The sequence below is a fragment of the Dermacentor variabilis genome, unplaced genomic scaffold (assembly GCF_050947875.1).
Source record: "Dermacentor variabilis isolate Ectoservices unplaced genomic scaffold, ASM5094787v1 scaffold_14, whole genome shotgun sequence".
NCBI lineage: Eukaryota > Metazoa > Arthropoda > Arachnida > Ixodida > Ixodidae > Dermacentor > Dermacentor variabilis.
Window position 1 is genome coordinate 8,997,131 of NW_027460302.1, and position 26,233 is coordinate 9,023,363.

The following is a 26,233-nucleotide window of genomic DNA, read 5'->3' on the forward strand; positions in this document are numbered from 1 at the left end:
ATGGGCGCTGAAAAGAAATGCCTTTATTAATAATAATAAAATTAAACGTATTTTCTTAACTCATCACGAATATATAAAATTGACTAGGAATTTTATTTTCGTTGAATAAATCTAACTGTGTCTCGTTTGAACTAAAAAACGCGTTTTTCTTTCCCGATGTTTGTTCCCTCCAAACATAGTCACGCTTCAATCGCTGCTCCCATAACCCCCTATGCTGATGTCCGTGACAATCTGTACTGAACCGCTTTTCGCCCGAAGCTTCGCGACCTATTTGAATCGACCTTGGTGAAACTCCCGTCAGCGCGAGCGAGCGCGGGCGACCAGATAAAGTCACAATTGTTGCATGCGCCGACGCTACCGTATACAGTGGCGGCACCATGCGGCGCGTCGTAGAAGCCGCAGCGAAAAAAAAAAAAAGAGAACAGCGCCCGGCAGGCAGCTCGGCGGCTCCGGCAGCTCCGGCCACTCCGTGGTAGAAGTCAGGCGCGCGCGGCACAGCGGAGTTTCCACTTCTAAATATTTTTTGCTCCGTGCCCACTTCTAAGCTTGAATCCTGTTTGCGCAGCTGTCCTCGTCGGCCGCTGTTTCTTCGGTCACCGCGTTTGTGGTGCCATAGGCCACCTTGCTTTCCTGGACGGCGCTGAACCATCCACACGGGGTAAATCTGCGACTTCGTAGCCGCATCCTGGTATGCTGCTGGCATCGGTAAAATCAACACTGGATATCGCTGCTATCGCGGCGCGCCCTACAAACCAGCCGACATCGACGCGTGCTCTTCACTGGCAGCAGCGGCATTGCATAAGCCCCTCATATGAACTTAAAACTGGACGAGTTGGTTTCTATTCATTATTAACTGAAGCGCAACAGATAGACAACGCACAAGAATGAAGCGCTGTGTGTTCACTTCGTTCTTGTCCCATCGTATTTCTGTTGCACTATAGTTAATGAATTCATGAGGCTGCACAGGAATAGAGTGATACCTTCGCCCAAGGGCCCGATTTCACATCCAAATCCGTGCGAGCGTAGGCGCAAGCACACCCGCACACTTACACACATAAATGTTGCAAGGGTGCGTAGCATGTAGCAGTATCAACAAGATGACACTAGAGGCGGCTAAGGACTAACTTTTAACTGAGGTTCATTGTAAAAATGTAGCGAGTTATACAAATTACCAGAAAAAACAGACATCTTTGAAGGCTAGATAAAAATTGCTTTTTGATTCAGCGAAAAATAAATAAGATGCTACAGAAAGAAAATACACAAAAATTCCAAGTGCAAGGAAAAATCATGACAATTTCCAATCCTGCATGCCAGCACCTTTCAAGAAACACCGTTCTTATTCCAATAGACAGACTGACAGCTTGCTTATGTAAGCACACTTCCAGTTACATGCTATTGAAAAAAAAAAACGAGTTTCTTGGAAGGCAGCCGCATGCGCACTTGGAGATCACAATGTTTCTTTTTCCTGGACTTGTATATTTATATGTATTTTCTCCCTTTCACGTTTTTATGTTTGGTTTCATCAAGTACTAGTCTTTATCAGGTTTATTGCTGTACTACTTTCTGATAACCTTTATAAATCACTGCATTTTCAAATAAACCTTTTAATTAGAAGTTAGCGTACACTACACATTCTTGCTACATTGGCGATATAAAATATTTTAAAAGGTACACAGAAACATCATAAGGGCCATTAAAGTGACTTGTTGCAGTCTAAAAAAGTAAAGAATAGCCTGGCGGCAAACGGCACCAGAGAACACATAGGAAGAACAAGGAAACCAAGAGGATCTAACAACCAGAAGTTTAATGTACACACTGAATAAATGCTGGCTGACAAACAATAAACCGAACATACACAAAAAGGAGAAGCAATAATTAATGTGTTTCCTGACCGGAAATGCATCCATTTCTAGCAGAGGCTATGCTGACAAGATTCTCCCAGCATTTTTAGATCTGCAGCTTCCATACTTTCTCTAGGCAGTCGAACTGCAGAGAATGCTAGCTTTCTCTACACTGCACGCTCAGATGTCGAGAGTGCATTGTAGTGGAAGAAGCCAGCATTCTGTGGACAAAGGCTGCCTGGAGAAATTCTGGAAACTGCAGATGCAAAGACACTCGGAGAATCTTGCGTCAGCATGGCCTCTGTTACACTTTCGGAGATGGATGCATTTCCTGTCAGAATCTGTATGGACACACATCAGTTTTTGCTACTGCTTTCTGTGTAACCTCGATTTATTGCTTGTCAACCAGCGCTTACTCGGCATGTTCAATAAAATTTCATTTGTCAGTACGCCTCATGATCGTCTTGGTCTCTAGCAGAAAGGTGTTCACTTTTTTTACAGTGAAGATGTATATGCCTCGGCGAAACACTCGTGGTCCGATCACAAGAACCCTAGTGTAAAGGTATGAGCCTTTAGGGGGGTGTGAGCCATTGCATTCGCTTAATGATGGACGGAGAAATTTCTTCTTGGGTAGACATATAGATGGGTATGCACTTAAAACATATACATTTATCTACGTATGATTGCAGGGAAGAGACACAGAGGGGGACGGGGTTAAGACAAGATCATGATGTCATAACTGCCACGCAGCAAACGTGTCGTAGGCCATTGGCTACAGCGCTAGTGATGTTGTTTCTCTCTTGAAGCAGAGCGCGCGTCTTCCCAATTTCCGACTTCCCAATAGGTTCAAAAATGTGTGTCTGTACTTAAATAAAACGTGCAGCCCCGGTACGACACTTGGTAACTACAGTGCATAACCGAGTCATAAATACTATGATTAACGCATTGCAAAACATATATGCGTAACATATTTCCGAAAGATTTTGATGGACCAGCTGGATTAACACAATGAACCACTCATTGCATCCTCCATGATGGTGATCTTGCGAAGTGCGATGTGTGGCTTTCCAAATATACCATATGATAAACCCAAGCCAAACGTGTGCTTAACCTCATTCAGAAACGCGGACACAACCAATAATATAGAAAGACTTGAATAAACCGTCGGAATTAACCCAGTGATAAACACCGGGGCCGCACAATTAAACTTCGCTGGTTTACCATTCTGTACAGGGTGCATGGACAGTAATCTTTTTGTTATTGTTTGCTAAGTATTGTATAATGTTCAGTAAAACACGTTGGGCTAGTTCGTGCATTGTATTGGTTCTGTTTTTTCTGGTTTTTTCTTAATGTTGTGCCCTTCTTCCTTTGTCACTTTTTTTATTCCGCCTCACTTAATACTCCTACCACGCAGCCTGCGAGGTATATAATTAAAAAAAGTCATCATCATCATCATCAGCCTGGTTACGCCCACTGCAGGGCAAAGGCCTCTCCCATATTTCTCCAACAGCCCCGTTCATGTACTAATTGTGACCATGCCGTCCCTGCAAACTTCTTAATCTCATCCGCCCACCTAACTTTCTGCCGCCCCCTGCTACGCTTCCGTTCCCTTGGAATCCAGTCCGTAACCCTTAATGACCAACGGTTATCTTCCCTCCTCATGACATGTCCTACCCATGCCCATTTCTTTTTCTTGATTTCAACTAAGATGTCATTAACTCGCGTTTGTTCCCTCACCCAATCTGCTCATTCATCTCATTCATCTGCATACACCTTGCACCATTCCTTGCTGAAGGAACGTCACTGTTGTAGGCGCCGGGCACGCCGACAGACGCGCTACTGGTGGCGGCCTTGCGCAGAACACGCGGGAGAGGAGCCTGGCGCGCGCCGTAGTTTGTTGTGTCGTTGATCGCGCTTCTCTGTCTTATTCACGTTTTCAGAGCAAGATAGTCAACACCATTTGCACATGTGGGGTGGCCAAAACTTGAGGGAATGTCGAAGAAGAATTGTTGCAGGGTGGGGGGCTCATATACCGGTGAAAACGGGCCAGGAATACGGTTCTAATCATTCCTGGCAAAGCATCACAACACAATTTTCATTGCACGTCTAGTAATCACACAGATCATTTGCGGCTTCGTTCAGGGGCACACGCGGGCTTTCGGGTTGGTGCTTGTTATTGCGTTTGGCGCAAGAATATGGCTAGGAGCAGGCACCGCATATGCGCAATCACGAGCAATATACACGCATCCTTTCTCCAGAAGCTTACGCCGAGCACGGGTAGTGCGAGGATCTTGTTGGGCTGACACGACAACTTCGTGGCATCCGAATTACGAATACTGCATATGCGATGAGGGTAGCTATATAAACTTGCCGATAGGTCATCTTGTAGATTGTTGTAGCGGAGGTAGAACCAAACGGTCATAGAAGGCACGAGACAACACAGAGCGCTGAACCACCTGCGAACAGCTGTTTACGTGCGCCATGCCGCACTGAACTTCAGAAACCGCTGTTGCGTAGTACAAAACGAATCTTAACTAACACGTTTTCAAAGTACTAAACGTTCATATTATTTGCTCCTAATCAAGAAATGTTCAAATTGTTATGTACACGTTTTATTCATCACAATAAAAAAGTATGTAGTGTGTGCCACGAAACCTGGCAATAAGCAACCCTGGGCGTCGTACCAGTCGCATTGTTGAAATCGCAATTATGTGAAACGGGGCCTCTAAAAATCGCAATGCGACGCGTGCGACTGAACCGAATTTTGTCGTTCCAGTCGCAGCATGTGAAACAGCCTTAACTGGGGTGACCTGGACGACGGGCGACGAATTCGCGGCGAACGAGACTGATTACTGCTCCGCGTGGAGGTTGGTCTCGGTTCGCGGCTGGATATGGCAAAAACTGCTGTCTGGATGAGGGCTGTTCAAGAACGGCATCGAGGACCAGCGGTTACGACAGTATCGGGCCACGTGATCAACGCGGCGACAACAGAAGCAAATAGGTCGGTCATCTGGTGTTCGCCACTTAGCCACGTTTCGAGAACCTCGGGGATGCTTTCATTTAGAGCAGGCACTCAGGAAGTTCGGTTGGCCAGGAACTGGGCAGGGTGCACACTCAGGGTGTCTACCAAGTTGGCATTTCCAAATTCCCTGAGTGTTCTAGATTTTTCCTGAGTGCCTTTGCAAAATTCCCTGGGTGATACAGAACTGTTTTATGTCAAGACTTGCTGAAACCATATCGCCTGACGCTGTCAATCTCTAGTAAGCATCTGAAAAAAACTAAAAAAGAACGACTTAATCCAATTTGAATACTAAGCTGTAGGCTTGTTGGTATTCAAAAATTTTGTATTCGAAAAGAGAATAGAAAGGAGGGGTTAGTAAAATGCACAGCAAATGTCTTCTAAAAAATTGCAAATCGAGTCGGACATTCTCAAATACGAATAAAAAAAATTACCGACGATTACGTTACTTCCTAATGCGAAATTTGAGCGCAGCAAATAAGCTGTTTCACCTTTTGGATAGATTGAGGCAAAGAAATCGAGCAACACATGTATGCGCTATCACATAATTTTTTTTTATTTTTCACACGTATTCCTTTAACAAAGACTCCACTAACAGTTCTTGACAGTCATGAAGGAAGCTTTGTGGTCGGAGAAATAGACTGATATATGTTCGACTTGGTACACCAATGCTTGATTCTCAAAGACGAGATCTATACAAGTGCCTCGCGAGGTTGTCACAGCCGTGGGGGAAGCAGAGGTTAAGCGCCGCCGCCGAGAAGACCCTGCCGTTCGCGCCGCCGAAGCGGAGGCTCATCGCCGCCGTCGAGAGCAACCAGCAGTAAGCGAGGCTGAAGCAGAAGCTCATCGCCGTCGCCGAGAAGACCCTGCAGTTCGCGCCGCCGAAGCGGAGGCTCATCGCCGCCGTCGAGAGCAACCAGCAGTAAGCGGAAGCGGAGGGGGGCGGCGTGTACACCCAGCGGCAAACGATGGGGGCAGAAGCGCGCGCAGCAAGCGGACAACACGATAAAGGGAGGAGGGAAGAGATAGCAGCGACTGACTGATGCCGCTGACGGCGATAGTGAGTCAACCCCAGCTATCCGCCACACAAGAACAGGGGGGGGGGGACCCTTTCCTCCTCTTTCTGCATGGCGGCGACGGTGTTCTATGCAGTCACGTTATCTTGAATCTCTAGCGGCGTCAGCGGCATCCAGCGGTATCAGTCGGTCGCTGCTAGCGCTGGGGGGATGAAAGGGGGGCGGGCTGGTTACGAGGCCGACGCCGACGACGACGCCGACGACGACGCGAAACCCAGGAACGGACGCCAAAGAGCTGCGCTCTAAAAAGAGATGCATACAGAAGGAAATATTTTCGAATACGAGCTATTTCTATCAACTGATAGGAAGCTCGATGGTATGAGGCCCGAACTTTGTCACAATTGAGATTCTCTCTCAACGGCTCGTGTGTCAACCTCAACTGTCCTGACTTACTCTCAAACCGTGCACGACGCCTCAGTGTTGTGTTTCACTGCATTGAAGAGTTTATTTTGGTTTGGATGAAGGACACCTGCATCTCGACATCAGCCAACACTTTTTTTCAGCTCAAGCTCCTTCAAAACGGCGGCCGCACGCTTCCTTTCCCGTTCATTCAGTGCGTAGGTCCTTTCTGTTATTGTCCTCCTTCCGCCACTCGTTCGCCCCAAGGACCCTTTGAAGCATCTTCTTGGTCAGTTGCACAGTCCACGACCTATTTTCCTAACTCCCTAGGGGCCGTGAAGGCATCCGAAAAATTGAGCTGTTGGAAAGAATAAATGCATTTCATTTACTGCCCTCAAGCGCTCAAACCGCCACAGGTACATTCGAAAACGCTCTGAAGGCCTGTCGGTACACGTATTAGCCATATCGGTGCTCGTACCGTGACAGGAAATATCGGGTGCATGCGTGTATAATTGAGGAATGCATACTGTGTCCCGTGGCAATAGCCCCTTCACACGCTTGTAATGATTCACTGCAATACTATTGCGCATGCTTCACCAAGTAACATTTCTGTGCGAAGGCGAAGCTGACTTTCGGGAACTTGCATTATGCAACGCACCATGCTTTCCAAGCTTCTAAGCCAATCGTGAGGATTACAAAGGCGGAGTCCGTGCTATTGCTTACAGTAGGGAACTCTTTCAATAAAAACACGGCACCCACGGCAAGAAGCTTCACAGCGAACGTCGAAGGAGCTAGGCCAGCCTAACCGCAGTGGTGGCTACGGCTGCCAGCGGATCTGCGAGCGAGCGCGCCGGTTCGAGGCGGCGCGGTAATCAAAATGGCAGCGGTGGTGGCTTTGATTAATGCCGTTTCGGACCTACGGTCACGGCAACAGGTCCGGAGAATGGGACGAAGAAGTGTTCTTGCGTCCGAAATACACTGACTCTATGTGGTACGAGGTGGTGCCGCGAAGCAGTCCAAATTACCGCAAATACGGAAAGTCGGTCATTGACTGTACACTGACAACTCCTCAGCCGATGACAGGGAGTCAAAGAGGATTCCTTACGGTTCCTGTGTTACTCGAGGCAGCATTACCTCGACTTTCGACCCTTTCAATAAAATTACAGCTAGTTTTCCCTGATTTTCCCTGAGTTTTCCGAGTTTTTCTAGACTACTCAAGATCCCCGAGATTTCCCGGTATTCATGATTTTCCCGGTTGGTACACACCCTGACACTGACTGCAAGCATACACTGGCTAGTTCCTGGCACACATTCACCTGAACAAGGAGAACTATAGGAGCGCGTGTATCCTTGACAGGTGGATACAGATCCCCGGGACACATGCTTCCAGCTCACGGCGCACAATCTTCGTCAGCACCTCTGAAGGCTGCTGCTGCCGCGCAGTAGAGTCCTGTCTGTCTTCACAAGACGATGCTGCAGCCGTATTCGCAAGCCGTGCAAATGATTAACATATACCACGGTTTTTCACCTACTCGAAACGCTTGCACTCCTTGATAACGTCATTAACGTCACTGCTGCTGCTCTTTGCTTTTTGTGTTAATCTGCGTAATTCTACGAGATGCCCACTAATTCCACGTTAGCGAAAGAACTTGAGATTCTCCGTTCTGAAGTCGCAGAAATGCGTCAAAGTCTTAGTGTGTTTAATGAATTGTACGAATCTCTGAAGGCAAGAAATGACAACCTTCTCCAAGAAAACAACTCCTTGAGAGACGATAATAAGTCTTTGATTGATAGTAACAAAAGCATTTCACAACGAGTAGCTGACCTTGAGCAGTATTCCAAGCAAAATAACGTAGAAATTAAAGGTATTCCAAAGACTGAAGGAGAAAGCTGCCTAACAATTATCCAGGCTTTGGGTGACAAGATTGGGTGCCCTGTCGCTGCTGGTGACGTTGACATTGTTCACCGCGTGCCTGCCAAACAAGGAACCAACATTATCGCTCGCGAACAAAGGCTGACTTTGCTTCCAAAGCGCGTAAAGCAAGACTCACAACAATTACAGTAGGGCTATCACTTAAACCGACCACTTCTATTTTTGTTAATGATCACCTCACCCCAGATAATAAGCGGCTTCTTGCACAGGCGCTAGAGCTCAAGAAGTCTAAAGGATGGAAATTTCTATGGACCGATAACTGTGCCATTAAGGCCAGAAAGTCGGAAAACAGCCGTGTTTATTGCATATGTAGTGGGAATGATCTGTCAGTCTTCAAATAATTTGTTCCTTGCTTCCATTAAGGTCTAATTCATCATGGCTGACTCAGTTTTCACTCTTGACGAAGCGAAAGCTCTAATTGAGGAAAAACAACCCAATTTATCCTTAATACATTGGAACATCCGCAGTATTCGTAGGCATCATATTGACACGTGTACTTATCTTTATCAGGCAACCACGTTTCACCGCCTAACAAATGTAATCGCACAGCGTGGGACGCGCCTGCATGTATCTGAAGTTTCTGGAAAGTTATCGATGCTTCTATCCCCTGTCTGTTGTCGCCGAACCTTATGTGATCTGATTTCATCACCTGACGCGTATGGTGTAGAACTATGTGAAAGGCACGCGGGTCCGAACACTTAGTCTGGAAGATTCGACGACTGCTCTATAAAAGCCGACGCGCTTGACCCGCTGATCAGATTTCCGACGATCGCCGACCGTGTTCGCCGCTATCGCTGTGCTATGTCTATCCTGTTTTTGTTGGCACATGTTCGCCCAATAAAAGCTAGTTTTGTACCGTATTGCTGCTTTCTTCACCGTCACTACCACGTGACATCCGGTGGAGGTGCTTGTGCGTTCATGTACCGAACGCCCCCACAAAGCCGCGATCCAAGCCCGAAGCCCGAGGACAGAACCAACGTCGCCCAAGACCACCAGCGTGCTAGCCGCAGACTGCAAGGACTGCCCCCAGAGCACGGACTTCTACCTGAGACGACAAAGAAGATCGTGGTCAAGAAAACCCCAATGGCTGCCCCAGCGTCCCCTGTAATCCTACAACCTCGGGACCCACCAAGCTTCCATGGAGCAGCGACTGAAGACCGGGAATCATGGCTGGAGACCTACGAACGAATCGCGACATTCAACAACTGGGTCTCCGACGACAAGCTGCGGGATGTCTACTTCGCCTTAGAAGACGCCGCCAGAACTTGGTTTGAGAACAGGGTATCGACCTTGACAACGTGGGACCTGTTCCGTAGCGGCTTCCTGCGCACCTTTACAAGCGTCGTGCGCAAGGAAAGGGCTGAAGCTATGCTGGACTCCCGAGTGCAGCTGCCAAACGAGAACGTTGCCATCTTTACGGAAGAAATGAGCCGTTTGTTCCGCCACGCCGACCCGGATATGGCCGAGGAGAAGAAAGTCCGCCTACTGATGCGTGGTGTAAAGGAGGAACTTTTTGCCGGAATGGTAAGAAGCCCACCGAAGACCGTCGAAGAGTTCCTTCGTGAGGCAACGAACATTGAGAACACACTCGAGATCCGAAACCGGCAATTCGATCGCCGCACGAACTCTACAAACTACGCCGGGGTTCAATCACTGGCTACCGACGATCTACGCGAGACTATCAGAGCGGTCGTACGGGAGGAGCTGCAGAAGTTCTACCCAAGGACGCAGTCCCAATTGAATCCAATCGCTGAAATCGTCAAAGAAGAGGTTCAGCGATCGCTTGGAGTCCCTGAGGTGCAACAACAATCACCGCAACGTCAGCCGGAAGCGATGACCTACACCGCCGTCGCCCGCCGTCAAGGTCCCCCTCCGCGACAACGCGAGGGCTCTGTAACGCCGCAATTCCGTCGTCCACCGCCGCCGCCGCCCAGCGCAGCTACGCGAGGAAGACGGACATTTGGCGAGCCCCCGACCACCGCCCACTCTGCTACAACTGCGGCGAAGCCGGCCATGTATACCGCCGATGCCCATACCGCAACCTGGGATTGCGAGGGTTCGCCGTCGATGCACCGCGCCCTCGGGAAGGTGAACGCCCTCGTGACATCGCCGACTACCTCGCCGCTACTCAGTGGAGCCCTCGACGACCGTCCCGTTCGCCGTCACCAGGGCGCTACCTGTCGCCGCAGCGCCGACCATACACTGGCCCAGCCCGGGGCGGGCCAGCGAGCCCATATCCGGAAAACTAAAAGCAGCAACCGATGGAGGTGCGGTTGCTGTTCGTCGAACTGACGAAGATCCTCCGTCGCCGACGAAGACGACGAAGAGACCATCTCGGCGACATAATAACGACACGCCGCCGTCCCGACGAAGTCAGGAAGCCAAGACTACACCGACGAAAGACGAGTTGACGACGCGACGTTCCAGCTTCAGTTCAACACGACACAGCCGTGATCCGACGCCAACACCTAATTGCAATGCCAGACAAAGAACCACCGACCTCGACGTGCTTCTCGACGGCCACGCAGTCACGGCTTTAGTGGACACAGAAGCCGATTACTCCGTCATGAGTGGACCCATCGCCGCGCAGTTGAAGAAAGTTAAAACTGCATAGGAAGGCCCTCAAATTCGGACCGCTCGAGGACACCTCATCACGCCTACTAGAATCTGCACGGCAAGAATAACCATTCATGAGCGGACTTACCCCGCCACCTTCGTTATCCTCCAACAGTGTTCACGAGACGTCATTCTCGGTATGGACTTCCTGGATCAACACGGCGCAATCATCAACCTGAAGTCGAAGTCAATGACGCTGTCGGAAGATAAAGCGATGCTGCCGGTGAGCCCTCGTAGTCACCACGCCTTGAGTGTGCTCGAAGATCAAGTGAGCATCCCGCCTCGCTCCAGCATTGTTATTTCGGTCGGCACCGAAACAACCACTGACGTAGAATGCGTCATCGAAGGCGACCAACGTCTACTGCTAGACCGCGAAATTTGCGTCGCAAGAGGGATCGCTCGACTGCATGGAGGGAAAACCGAAGTGTTGCTGACAAACTTCAGCCGGGAGTTCAAGCACATCAACAAGGGCACGACGATCGCGTACGTCGACGACATTCTGGAAACCAGTAACGCGTTTGCCCTCTCGGATTCCGCCGCATCTACCCCGACGACCATGGTTCCTGAACCACACTACGACATTAATTCAACTCTCCCCGTGATTAAGCAACAGCAGCTGAGAAGTCTGCTCCGACGATACAAAGGCTGCTTTTCGACGTCATCGAAGATTCCATAAACACCAGTTGCCAAGCATCGCATAATCACCGAGGAGTGCGCTCGACCACTCCGCCAAAGCCCTTACCGAGTTTCGCCGCGAGAACGTAAAGCTATAGGAGAGCAAGTCGACGAAATGCTGCGCGACCGCATCATCCAGCCGTCGAAAAGCCCGTGGGCATCCCCTGTTGTCCTGGTGGAGAAAAGGGGCGGAACCGTACGTTTCTGCGTCGATTATCGTCGTCTGAACAATATCACGAAGAAGGACGTATACCCCCTCCCACGGATAGACTACGCATTGGATCGGCCCTGCAACGCTAAATACTTCTCGTCAATGGACCTGAAATCTGGCTATTGGCAAATAGAAGTCGGCGAAAGAGATCGCGAAAAGACCGCCTTCATCACCCGAGACGGCCTCTACGAGTTCAAGGTTATGCCATTTGGACTGTGCTCGGCGCCTGCAACGTTCGAGCGCGTGATGGTCACGGTTTTAGAAGGATTGAAGTGGCAGACCTGTCTGGTTTACTTAGACGACGTCGTTGTCCTCGCCGGAAATTTTGACGATCACCTTAGGCGGCTTGCAACAGTACTAGAGGCCATCAAGTCATCAGGGCTTACTCTGAAGCCAGAAAAGTGCCGCTTCGCTTACGATGAGCTTCCGTTGCTAGGCCACGTCATCAGCAAGTCTGGAGTTCGCCCCGACCCGCAGACGACAGCTGCCACTGCAAAGTTCCCGCAGCCCATCGACAAGAAGGCAGCGCGTAGATTTCTTGGCATGTGTGCCTACTACAGGCGATTTGTCAAGGACTTTTCATGCATTGCTGAGCCGCTGACAAAGCTAACTAAATGTGACGTCGAGTTCAAGTGGGAAACGCCGCAGGCCGACGCATTTCAAGAACTCAAACGACGCATGCAGACGCCGCCTGTACTTGCGCACTTCGACGAGCACGCCGATACCGAAATACACACTGACGCCAGTAGCCTAGGCCTCGGTGCCGTCCTAGTCAAGAGAAAAGATGGACAGGAACACGTGATAGCTTACGCTAGCCGGTCGTTGTCAAAAACGGAAGGCAATTATTCTAGAAACGAAAAGTAATGCCTCGCCATCGTTTGGGCTACAGCGAAATTTCGCCCTTACCTCTATGGCAGGCCATTCAAAGTGGTCAGTGACCATCACGCGTTGTGTTGGCTAGCGAATTTAAAGGATCCCTCAGGACGGCTGGCACGGTGGAACCTGAGACTACAAGAATACGACATCACTGTAACATACAAGTCCGGACGAAAACACTCACATGCCGATTGCCTATCACGCGCCCCCATTGACCCGCCGCCGCAAGATGACGAGAATGACGACACCTTCCTTGGCATAATAAGCGCGGAAGACTCTGCCGAACAACAACGAGGGGACCCGGCGCTAAAAGCCCTAGTTGAGTATTTGCAAGGGCACATCGACGTTGTCCGTAGGGCATATAGTTAAGCGTGGATTATCTTCGTTCACGCTTCAAAACAACCTACTCGTGAAGAACTTCTCACCAGTCCGCGCCAACTACCTTCTTGTTGTTCCGTCGGCGCTGCGTCAAGAAGTACTGCACGCCCTACATGACGATGCGACCGCTGGGCACCTCGGTTTCTCCCGGACGCTATCGAGGATACAAGAAAAGTATTACTGGCCGCACCTAACCGCCGATGTCGCCCGTTACGTCAAGACGTGCCGAGACTGTCAGCGACGCAAGACACCATCGACAAGGCCAGCGGGATTACTACAGCCAATCAAGCCTCCTTACTTACCTTTTCAGCAGATCGGGATGGACTTGTTAGGACCGTTTCCGACATCAACATCCGGAAATAAGTGGATCGTCGTGGCGACGGACTATCTCACCCGCTTCGCTGAAACTAAAGCTCTACCGAAAGGCAGCGCAGCCGAAGTGTTGAAATTTTTAGTCGAGAACATCCTGCTGCGACATGGTGCTCCAGAAGTCGTCATCACCGACAGAGGAACGGCTTTCCCAGCAGAGCTCACGCAAGCCATTCTGCAATACAGCCAGACAAGTCACAGGTGGACAACTGCCTACCACCCGCAGACGAATGGTCTCACGGAGCGCCTGAAGACCATCGCCGACATGCTAGCAATGTACGTCGACGTCGAGCACAAGACGTGGGATGCGGTCCTGCCGTACGTAACATTCGCTTACAACACGGCTGTGCAAGAAACAACACAGATGACGCTATTTAAGCTTGTTTACGGCAGGAACCCGACGACGACGCTCGACGCCATGCTGCCGCACGTAACTGACGAAGAGAATGTTGACGTCGCTATCTATCTCCAGCGCGCCGAAGAAGCCCGCCAGCTCGCCCGCCTGCGAATCATGAACCAGCAGAGGACCGACAGCGGATAGCATGCGGATAGCATCCTCTCGAAAACCTGCCGCTCTCAAACGCTCCAGTTGTGTTAAGAAACTCTTAGACGTCTTGTGAAAACACACTTTCGAAATCGTGTTTTCACAAGACGTCTAAGAGTTTCTTAACACAACTGGAGCGTTTGAGAGCAGCAGGTTTTCGAGAGGATGCTATCCGCATGACAGAACAGAAGCTTGTTAAACGTGTAAAACTAGGAGCACCCACAAGAATGAATAATCCAGAGCCTGCCGACAAGAAGAAAAAACTGGTTGTAATTCCATATGTACATAAACTATCACATAATCTCAGGAATGTAGCAGGCAGATTTGATATAAAGGTTGTTTTTTCTGCCCCTAACAAATTGATGAAAACTTGTGGTAAGATCGATAGGAAATTGGCCCAGGCTGCCTCCACTCATGCTGGGAAAGGCTGTACTGTTAAGCATACTTCCCCGTTTGTGCACTGTAGAATGGGAGTGGTTTATGAACTTCCATTTTGCTGCGGTCACGTATACATCGGTCAAACAGGTCGTTGCCTCAATATTAGACTGTCTGAACATAGGCGCTCACTAACGGGTAATGCCTACTGGCATGTCGCGCGGCATTGCTCTGAGCATGGGTGCACTCCAATATATAACGACACCACAATACTTTCCACGCACAAAAATCAGGCTACGAGGGAGATAATTGAGGCCTTCTATATCAGGAAAAAAGGGTCGCGTCGTGTAAGCATGCCATCGATAAATTTGCATGATAGTGAATTTGAATTTTTAAGCCGCTTCATAACGTAGCATTAGATTAAATGGTTTTGCGTTTTTTTTTTTTGCCTGCGCACTGATAATGACGCCATGGATGGGAGAGCACGTGGCTATGGGTTGCGTATATAAGTGTATGTATGCCTTCGAATAAAGTTAGTTGTGAGTTCAGCGCTGTCCTGTGTGTTCCTGCCTTCTGTCATCGTCTTTTTGCGCTGCCCCTTCAAGATGTTCAACCAGTACCAATTCGCCCAAATGTCGATCCTTCTACTTTTATGTTATCTGATTTCATCACCTGACGCGAATGGTGTAGAACTTTGTGGAAGGCACGCGGGTCCGAACGATTAGTCTGGAACATTCGACGACTGCTCTATAAAAGCCGACGCGCTCGACCCGCTGATCAGATTTCCGACGATCGCCGACCGTGTTCGCCGCTGTCGTTGTGCTATAAGTGTAGCCTGTTCTGTGCGCACAGGTTCGCCCAATAAAAGCTAGTTTTGTATTCCACCGTATTGCTGCTTTCTTCACCGTCACTACCACGTGACAATGTTCTTTGCAGTCTTGATCATGCGTTCCCTTTCGTATGCTTATCTGAAACGTGGTTATCATCTCATGACGGGAATCTATACGGTATTTCAGGCTACATTCCTGAATATTGTCATCGTGAAGGTTATCGTAGTGGCGGTTTGGCCATTCTAGTAAAATCTTCATTGTCTTATGAACGTTGCCATGATCTTTTCTTTTTTGTCATTGCCTCTGTGAATCAGTATGGCTAGAAGTAGAGAGTAATAACCTGCAGCTGCCTACCAAACGTAACATCATAATTGCATACATTTATCGTTCACCTTCTTCCTCTTACAGCGAATTTTGTAAAGAATTTGAGCAATTACTAAACACGGTCACTGTTGAAAACAAGGATATTGTGATATGTGGCGACATTAACATCAACGTTATCAGCCCTGACAGTCAATGTTGCTCTGAGTTCTACGTACTAAGCTGCGGTCTCTCCTCACAAATTACAGCTCCAACGAGGTGTGAAATAGGCGGACCTAATATTTAAATTGACCATGTACTGTCTAGCATACCTACTGATCTTCGCACAGCTGGAATAGCGGAATATGCCGTAACAGAACATTACCCTATATTTTTTGCACAGGTTCCGAACGCCTTCTGAAGCAGCAAAATGTATCAGGATTTTCTTTGATTCTAATAAATTCACTGGTATGATTCGTGCAATTGTCTGGGCTGACGTGCTTGAAGAGCAATGTGGCGAACGGGCTTTTGAATCTTTTTTTTGCAAAAATATCCGAATGCCCTAACTTATGTACAAGTAACACTACTGTGACGCGGAGGTTCAGCTCGCCAAGAAAGCCTTGGATTAGTGATTCTTTATTTCGGTCCATTAAAAAAAAACAGATAATCTTCGTAAGAAACTTAAAGTCCAGCCATTCAATAATGCGTTGCGATTGCGCTTCCACATATATTCAAATGTTGTAACAGCCACTTTAAAAAAATGCCAAGCATAATTACTACGAAAGTAATATAAGAAAAAATGGAAGTGATACCAGACGAAACTGGCAGGTTATTAAGGAATTCTTAAACATCAGTACAACTAAAGATCACATATCGTGTGTGAACCACGATTCTGCTAATATTACTGACCCTCAAGAGATAGCTAATGTTTTCAGTGACCATTTTAGTATTGCAGACAGTATTCAGACTGATTCAACGTTGCTTATTCTTCAGCGCTGTTCTCATCCATTTTACCTGTTCCCCACAACATCACTAGAAGTATGTTACATTATCAATTCTCTTAAAACAACCGGTCCGGGCCTCGACTTAATACGCCCCTCTAGCATTAAGCCTGTGTCTAACGAAATCTCACCTGCGTTAGCACATATAGCAAACAGACTATTTATAGATGGCATCTTTCCTAATCGCCTCGAGACATGACATGACATGACAAGAACTTTATTTGAGTCCTGAGGGGCTGTGATCTTGGGCAGCTAAAACCGAAGGCTCCCGAAGATCAAGTCGGTGGCGCCGCCCACGATTGGACCGGGAGATGAAGTTCCGCCGCAATATCGTGGGCCCTCTGGACAACCTCGAGTTGAATGTGGAGATTGCTGCTCTTGAGAGATTCCTGCCATTGTTCTTTCGTTATGGGTGGAGACGCGTTAAGGGCTGGGCACAGCCAGAGCATGTGTTCTAAAAAGCATGTGTCATGACCACATTTGGGGCACGACTGTGAGTGGGCAGGATCTATCCTGTTAAGAGACCGAGGAGTGAATACGAACGGGTTTGCTGAAGTCTGAGTGTGCTAGCCTGAGGTTTGTTCAACTTAGGGTGAGGGGGTGGAAATGTCCTCCTGCCCAGTCGATAATGGGAAACAATTTCGTGGAAAGTACACAATGGATTTTTGTGTGTTGACCTCGTTACAAGCCTGGCTACCCGCGACAGTGCGGTACGTGAAGTCGCGCGCTTTCTGGTGGGCCTGCTCGTTAGGATTACATACAAGCGGGTTAATTGAGCTATCCAGATGGGCTGGGAGCCACGAGATGTGAGGTAAAATAATCCGAGTATTTAAAAAGGTGACCATAAGTGCACGAGTACTTATCGTCCTATCTGCATTTTGTCTTTCTTTAGTAAGGTCATCGAAAAACTTATGCATAATCGCGTAACAAAATACTTATCCAAATGTATTCTTTTAACTCCCGATCAATTTGGTTTTCGTGACAATTTTTCAACTGAATTAGCGCTTATTACTTTTACTGAGAGGGTTAAATTAGCCATCGATCAAGGCGGTGCTCTCTTTATTGATTTCACCAAGGCGTTTGATACAATTAACCATCGTATTCTTTTAAGTAAACTTGAATCGTATGGCATTTCTGGACCGCCTTCACAAATCCTTCGCAACTACCTGATTGACCGACAATATAAAGTCGAAGTCAAGGGTGTCTTCTCCTCATCAAAAACTGCAAATACAGGTTTCCCTCAGGGATCAATAGTTGGGCCACTTTTATTTCTAATATTCATTAATGGACTTGCCAGAAACATTAACACATGCGCACTGCCTTCTTTACGCTGATGACACCACTATTTTCGCATCTGATAAAAATGTATTTGCATTGCAGGATAAACTTAACGCTGACCTAACGAATGTTCATCCATGGTGTGTAAAAAACAAGCTAACCATTAACCCATCTCAGAAATTTATGGTATTCCATTCTTCAAAAACTTTGCACATTGGCTCTATTGTAGTGTCTCTAAATAATAATGTATTTGCAAGATCCGCATCTACTAAATTTCTTGGGTGTGGTACTATATGAGAACCTAAAGTTCCAGTGCCATATTCAATCACTTATTCAAAAAATCTCATTTGGTATTGACATCATAATAAAATCTCGCTTTTTTTCAGCAAACCATTTTCATTTCTATACTACGCGTATATACAACAGTCATCTATCATACTGCCTGTCATCTTGGGGTAATACATATACCACACATATTCATCAGTTAGAAGTTTTGCAAAAGCAAGCATTACGATTAATTGCATTCCAATCGCATACATCTCCCTCTGCTCCCATATTCCGTTCCCTAAATGTTTTATCTTTACGCATGTTATTCAATCATAAGCTGTCGCTACTTGTATTTCGTCTAATAAATACCGAGTTTAATATTCCAGGTTTTAGTCGCTCTGGCCTCATCAATTATAACAACACAAGATTTTCAGCAGAACTCAATCTTCTCCTTCCAAAAGCAAGAACTAACTATGGGAAATTTACCGTCGCGTTTTGGGGCATTTCTTTTTGGAATTCGATACCATCTGATATGAAGACATCTACATTATTATCATTCAAGCGTAGAACGAAGGAGCATTTCATGAACACTTTATGTGACGCGTAGCATAATTTAACGCACCTAGAATTAATTAGATTTTGTTCTCTTTACCATTACACAATGTACTGTTCAATTACCGAGTTACTGAATTTTGCCTGTAATTGATACTTCTCGTTGTTAGCTTACATGCCATTCATTGTTGCATGTTATTTTTAAGATTTCTTCAATTATTTTTCTTTTTAACTGTGTGAACATACTTGTCATATTTTAATAGATTTTTTTGTCTCTTACGTTTATTTCCGATGATGATGCAGAAATTGTATAATATTTGACATGACTCACTGTTTGCCACGATCCTACTATCCTCTTTTCATGTCTTGTTAGGAGGTTCCCCCCGACAGTTTTTACTTCGGGACCTCCGAATGTGTACTTACAACCATCTTGTATTTGATTTTGTCAAAACTAAATATTTATTGAAATACAGTTCTTCCATGAGTAGATTGAAGGTGTCATCGGCGATGCTTTTTTAATATATGTCCGACTTTATCAGACTCGGGCATTTTAGCGTCGGCCTTGCTGCAGAATGCCAGCGCGTCTAGTATATAGGCGACGCAACCCTTGCTGGACGTTTGAACTCGTGATGCCAATTCTTTCTTGGCGATGACCTTCCGACCCAACGGTTTTCCGAGGAGACGTTGCGGCTTCTGCCTGCAGGTCTCCCAGTCAGGGAGTTCTGTTTCGTCATTTTGCAACCGCACCCGCGCTGTACCCGCCAAGTGAAAAATTATGTTCGCCAGCTCCACTGTGGGATCCCATTTGTTGTGACTGCTCAACCGCTCTCACATCTCCAGCCAGTCGTCGACGTTGGCGCGATCGGTGCCGCAGAAGGTTCCCGGATGGTGAGTACGCGAGTCGACGCGGGCGTCGGCGAACGCGGCGCCGTCACCTTCGACATCGACGAACCGAAGCGGCGGTCACTGCGAAGCTCCGTTTTGAGTCGTTGCCCCGCCGCTCCATCAAATGTTACGAGGTGGAAGCGCGACGCACAAACTTAAGTATAACTATTTACAAGGTTGAAAGTTAGCGGTAAATGCGCAGACTGTTACAAAGGTCGCAGCTCCAGTAGACAGTCTACCACTTCCTCTTCGTCTCCCTCTTACACGCACGGTCCTGTCCAAATGCACCGCAACAATGTGCCTGAAGCTTTTACGCAGCATATATCATTATCATGCTCGAATTCCCCGGGACGTGCAAATACACCAGCCTCACTGCGTATCAGTACGCAAAGATCATGAACACAAGATACAAATGTAATACATCGGCCTTTAGCAGCAATTTTTTTCCCAATTACCATCAGTCAGTGGAACTGAATTCCTTCCTCAGTTGTAGAAATTACTTGTCCTAAGAAGTTCTTTTCTACGTTAAGAACGATAGAATTTCTTGATCACTAAGGCATAGAAATCGCGTCTATGTCTAACAATCACCGTGACCTATAAATAATCCCACTTGCAAATTACATTTTCTTTAAGTGCCTCTTTTTTGCTTTGTTTTACTGTATCTCCACCACCGCGTTTTTTTTTGCAGTTTAATATTTGCCTTTTCATTGCGAATGTTTATAATCCTTGTGCTTTGTGTACTTTTCTTTCTTTCACATGTACCATGTCACATCTGCAACGTGCCTGTGTATAGTCTGCCCCCCCCCCCCACTGTAATGCCTGAAGAGGTGATGTGTGTACTAAATAAATAAATAAATAAAATAAGTAACAATATGATAATAACTTGGCCGGCATTCGAACGAAGCTGGTGAAGGTTAAGCGGCTGCGTCACCAGCATCTGAAAGGTTAAGCAGTTCCAGGCGGACCAGTCAGTTAGTAAAGACAAGGCGCAGAAGACCAGGACTCAAGAAGAACACAAACGACAGGACCGGCGTCACACAAACTAAGTTTGTTTTGGCAACAAGCCTGCCTTATGTAGGTTATTCACGCCGAGTCGCGCACAAAACTTTAGAAGTAAAAAACAGCAATCTATCGACGACTCAGGAATCTTATCTGGCACATACTACCGAATGAGCAAACAAGAACCACACGTGGATCAGCACGGGAGGCAATTGATCTAGTATGGTCTTATTCCAAGCCAACGGGGCAAAAACCAGACGTAAGAAGTACCGTCTACGCTTCACTACCAAACTATCCACAACATAACACACTTCAAACGCCTAAGGCCCAGTCAGTGATAAAACCCGCACGACTGTGGGAATGTATACAAGACTTAGTTAAAGCCGTTTGCAGAGAATTGGTAGGAATTGCACGCTTTACAATCTTGGAATGGGCGCTCTCAAACGGTAGCAGGCCTTTCAAAGAACGCGGATTGTACATCCAACAAATGCCTTCCTTTGGAAACACTGGGGAAACATTTGGTGTCAAGTAGCTTTAGCGCTCAAGTGCAACGACTACAACAAGCAGGCTTCCCGCCATGTCTGATTTCAGCTATCTTCGAAACGATGCTCCAAAAACTAAAGCACCCGACTCTTATCAGGGAGCCAGTTTCACGCATTTCTGTTGCGGTAATTCCGTACCTTCATAAGGTATCGCACAACATTAAGAAAGTGGCGAGTAGGCATAACGTTCAGGTTGTCTTCTCGGCGCCTTGAAGTTATCTAAGCTTTGTGCCATGAACCGAGAGAAACGCCCGGCTTGTTCAATTCAGCATCAGAAGAAGTTCACTGAATGCAGGACACGTGTAGTCTACCAAATCCCTCGAAGCTGTAGTCGCAGCTATATCGGACAAACAGGTCGATGTTTCAATGAGCGTGCAATGGAACATTGTCGTAATCTGCGCAACAAGGAAGGGAGTTTCCTTGCAGAGCATTGCAGAGATTGCTCTAATTGCCGCCCTAAGTTTGACAAAACTAAATTTTTGAAGTTTGGAAAAGACAGGTTTCAGCGGGAAATTGTGGAAGCCTATTTCATCAAAAAAGAGGGAAACGCATGCGTCAGCAGGCCGCCATTATGCTTAGTGACAAGGAGACGACTTTTTAGAACGTTCCATTTAGGCCTTATGTTAGAGTGATTTCATTTGGTTTTATCGTATGTCTTCCTTTCTTTAAGTAGTTTTTATTTTGTTGACGATTTTCTAGTGGCTGTTAAGCTTTTGTTGCACTTTTTTTCTTTTTTTTTTTTAAGCAGACGCTGTTCTTTAGACCTTTATCGTTCAACACTTCTGTGCGTTTCATTGTTTGTCACGTGGTTCTTTTTTCGCGCGGTCACATGTTTTATCGATTTTTTAGCTGAGTGACTATTAGAGATTTTAGTTTTGACGCAGACACTGTACTTAGACGCATTTTTCATTTTTTTCCGTGTTATTCGTTGGTCATCATTCCCATAATTGTGCGGGTTTTATCACTGACTGGGCCTTAGGCGTTTGAAGTGTGTTATGTTGTGGATAGTTTGGTAGTGAAGCGTAGAAGGTACTTTTTATGTCTGGTTTTTGTCCCCGTTGGTTTGAAAAAACACTATATTAGATCAATTGCCTCCCGTGCCGATCCACATGTGGTTCTTGTTTGCTCATTCGATATTATGTGCCAGATAAGATTCCTGAGTGGTCGATAGATTGCCGTTTTTTTACTTCTAAAGTTTTGTGCGCGACTCGGCGTGAATAACCTACATAAGGCAGGCTTGTTGCGAAAATAAATTTAGTTGCGAGTGGCGCCGGTCCTGTCGTTTGTGTTCTTCTTCTTGAGTCATGGTCTTTTGCGCCTTGCCTTTACTACTTCAAGCATGAACCAACTAGCGCAAGCAAGAGTTTTACTTCAGTCAGTAAGAGCCGCATGCGTTGAGGGAAATTCAAGGTCGAGAATATTGTCGTGCGGGCGAACGGATAATCGCGGTAAAAAAGAACAGCAGTGTGGCGGCTAAAGATGCTTGCGTGGGCTCAACACATACCGACGACCGGAACAGAACCGTCAATAGTAGGAACATTGCCGAAAACCAGCAAGTTGAACGCTTCGTCTGCGATGCCCTTTAATGTGTGCGCCACTTTGTTTCAGGTCAATTTGCCGTCAGCTTTGCAGCACAGCGCAGGACGTCAGTATGTATGAGACACAGGGCTCTGTGGGGCTTTGAACACGTGTTGCAAGGGCCTCTTTTGCTGCGACCGCGCCCCGAAGTGGTCGCCGAATTGTTCGCGAGTATTTTTTATTTGAAAATCTATCAGGTGGTTAATTCGCCTTCGTGGGTTCGGTACCACACGCGTGGGGTGTCGCTCAGGCATAACGCAACGTTAGAGAGCATGATCGTTAGATCCCGCTTGTTATTAGCGCTGACGCGTTCATAAAGGTTGAAACCACTCTTCGACATCAGTGCCATCTAAGCCGGAAGAGACCAGGGTCGCAGCGCGGGTAGGCGGCACGACTGGAGCAGTCTGACGAGTCTTAACCGACGCTAACGGGCTCGCGTCTACGGGAGGCATGGTAGGGAGCTTAATGCACCAACAGCTGCGGAACTCTGTGGCGAGGACGGGGATCGCAGACTTCTACCAAAATGTTATGTGCGGCGAGACAGACAAATGAACTAATTATTGTGGTGTTTACACGAGCAGCTCAGCCAGAGACCAAACCAGCTCGTGCCAAGCGCAGACGCCCGCATTTCTCTACCTTTGCGACATGCCTCAAGCGTCTGTTCTATCGCAAAATATCAACAGCAGTAATGTCCGCGATAGCAATTTCCACAAGTGTAGACGCGCAGTACGACCAGCAGCACTGCTCGGTCTTGCACATTTTTGTGATTGCGGTGAACGCGAGCGAAAACATGGTCCGCCAAAACACAACACAGCCGTCGGTGCTGCATCCACCTCGGCTGCAGCGTAGGCAGCTCACATAGGCGAAGGCCGAGGCAAGCGCTGTGCATGGACGATGCCGATGGGGAGCCGCCATGCTGCGCAAGCACCACTAAGCGCGTACTCGCTTCTTGCTCCGAAAGCAGGGGGCAACACCGAGACGAGGTCGAAGTAGGAGCGACATTCATGCGCGCCATTGCTCAAGTGTTAGGTGCGAAACAAGCCCAAACTGCTCTCCAAAAGCACTCACCTTGGTAGGCCGTTTCCGCTCGAAGCACTTCCGATTCGCCAACTACGCGCGCACCGAGATCTCTCAGGAGCGCGGTGACGCAGCCGCTAGCGAGAGGAAGGGGAGAGAGCGCGACGTGACGGCGCCTTCAGGGAAAGCGGCGCGACATGTCGGCGCGGTGGTTGGCAGGGCCACAGCGCGTACGTGACCCAAGGTGCCGCGTCTAGCCCGCGATGCCAACCACGCGAACGCGATCGGTTGGTACGTTTCTCCTTGGACGCTTCGCCAGCTTTCTTTGCGCTTCTTTTTGGTGGCCGGTCGGACTCAGCAACGAAAGCACACAATTGCAAATTCAAGTCAGATTCACGAGACTCTAGGGAATTTTTTTTTATTTACTCTCATACCTACAGCGCCATTTAGGCATTACACAGTGGGGGGGGGGGGGGGGGGGGTTACATACATCAATGTAAACATAGTAGTTCTGCGGAAACCCGCAAGGTGGGGTTTCCTTTGTAGCAATTGCTACGAACAGGTGGATGTCTGATTTCCCCTTTATTCATCAATGTAAACAGCTTATGGCATCCAATAAACAGCATTAAACTATACAATACAATGCAAGAGAAAAGAAAAAAAAACGCAGTGGGACAAAAATGGTACATCAGGATATTAATGTACAGCACGACCATAAAAGAAACGGCATCATACAATTAAGTAATAAGGCACTATGTAATGATAGCAAACTCTACAATTACTATATACTGTAAAATAAAGAAGGAAATTTGAAAGAGCGTTAGCAAAATGTTCATTAGTAAGTATACCAACTACGGCAGCAGCATATCGAGAGCGCAACAAGAAAGCAATGTGTGAACAAGTATAAAGACCCCACCACCATGACGGTTTCTATCGTTGCTAAAGCATGTGTAGGCGTTTGGAAAGACTTCATTGCTTGTTATTTCTTCATCTAGCCATGATTCCGTTCCAAGCACTACAGTTTGTTTGGTCATGCATAGAAGGTTGTGGAAGTCATCTACTTTGTTCTTGATCCTACGGCAGTTGACAACAAGGAAAGTTACATCTGCCACGGTCCTGCGCATGCGTCATGTCGTTAGCACAACCTGGCCGCTACCTTCATCATATACATATGCTTGGCCGTTTATAAACAGCTTATGATAATTTAGGTTTGGGCGAGCACCATCAAGGGCATTCCTTTTGCCGAATTCCCAAGGAAACCTTTTTCTGCGCACTGCCTCTGAAAAATCTTCTCACATACTAATATTGGATCCTTTTAGTTTCTTGGCGTTGGCTAGAATTGCCTGTTTATCTTTAAACATTGAAAACATTGCAATAAGAGGCCGAGGTTTATTGGCCTGGGACCGGACAAGTCAGTGCGCCCCTTCAATCTGCACTGTCGTTTGTCCTGAACGTGATACAATTTCATGTACTTTTTTCTCGGAGACAGTGGGCAGTTCACGACTTTCACTGTCAGGGACACCACAAAATATCAGGTTACATCGCCTACTGCGGTTTTCCAAGTCGTGACTTAAGCTCTTCTATAGCTATTTGCCCTTGATTCTGCGATGCTTCGATAGCCTATGATTTGGTCTTTATTTCCCTTTGGCCATCCAAAATTACATTCAGTGCTTCAGCAGTACTTGGGCCAGGATCTAGCTTTACGTCACCGCACAGGAATAAAAGCAAAAGATAGAATGCATATCTTCGCAGTAAAAAGAAACGACGTTTGGCATGACAAGGCACAGTGCAGTACTTTGAATTCCCACTTGAACAAAGGGGCGTAACCGGCACCATGAATACGTGAAAGGTGAAACTCTCATTCGAATAATCACCAACCTGCGTTAGCAGAAGAAAATGCGTGAGTGGCACAATCATGTTGGTGCCGGCCTCACGCCCCGATGCTGCACTGATCCAGTCCGCCTTTTGTGCACCGTAGACACGGCCTTCATCCGCCCAAGGTTCGTTGGCCAATAGTCGGCACTGTCCAAACAAGGTAGCCGGGCACACGTCGAAGTCGCTGCCGCCGTAGCTTGCGTGCTCCACCCTGAATGCCGTAGCCATCGATGCACGACCCTATGCGTAGGCGACGCACAGCGCGTACGTGACCCAAGGTGCGGCGTCCAGCCCGCGATGCCAACCACGCGAACGCGGTCGGTTGGTGTATTTCTCCTTCGACTCTTAGCTAGCTTTCTTTGCGCGTCTTTTTGGTTGCCGGTCGGACTCGGTAAGGAAAGCACACAATTACAAATTCTAGTGGGATTCACGAGACTGTGGTAATTACAATAGGGAGTGCCTCCACGTGGGTATATGTCTTTCCAATGTTACATTGTGTTGTTTCTTAGCATGTTTGGTTGGTCGCTTTCATAAAAGGAATGCAGCGTATTCTTTATACGTCAGTTGCTTCAGCGGCACAATACTTGTTCCATGTGCAAACGGTGTCGCGCAGCTGAGCGGTGCGATAGTGTGTGAGAGGCTACAAGACTCATTCCGAGAATCGGTGTGGAAGGCTTCTTCGCCCAGGGTGGGTGGTTCCCTTCGGGCTGACGCGCTGGAGTTTTGAGCGCATCGTGGCGCGACCTGGAGGCGGCCAAGGAAGTTGGCTGGTTAGCACGAAAAATGCGCTGTTCCCGAGAGTTACACGAGTTTCGTTCGTGTTGTGCTTTGTTTTGAGTTTTCTGCATATTTCTCGC

At 47.5% G+C, this 26,233-nt stretch overlaps 1 protein-coding gene across 1 annotated transcript in view; it reads right to left on the bottom strand.

Annotated features, from left to right (window-relative positions):
• The window catches only part of LOC142567775 (WD repeat and HMG-box DNA-binding protein 1-like), a 350,415-nt gene extending 326,794 nt beyond the window's left edge, over window positions 1-23,621 (bottom strand). Inside the window, exon 1 of the mRNA XM_075677936.1 lies at window positions 23,553-23,621. The gene's annotated coding sequence lies outside the window, so the exon portion shown is untranslated. The remainder of the gene's footprint in view (window positions 1-23,552) is intronic.
• Window positions 23,622-26,233: the final 2,612 nt, after the last annotated feature.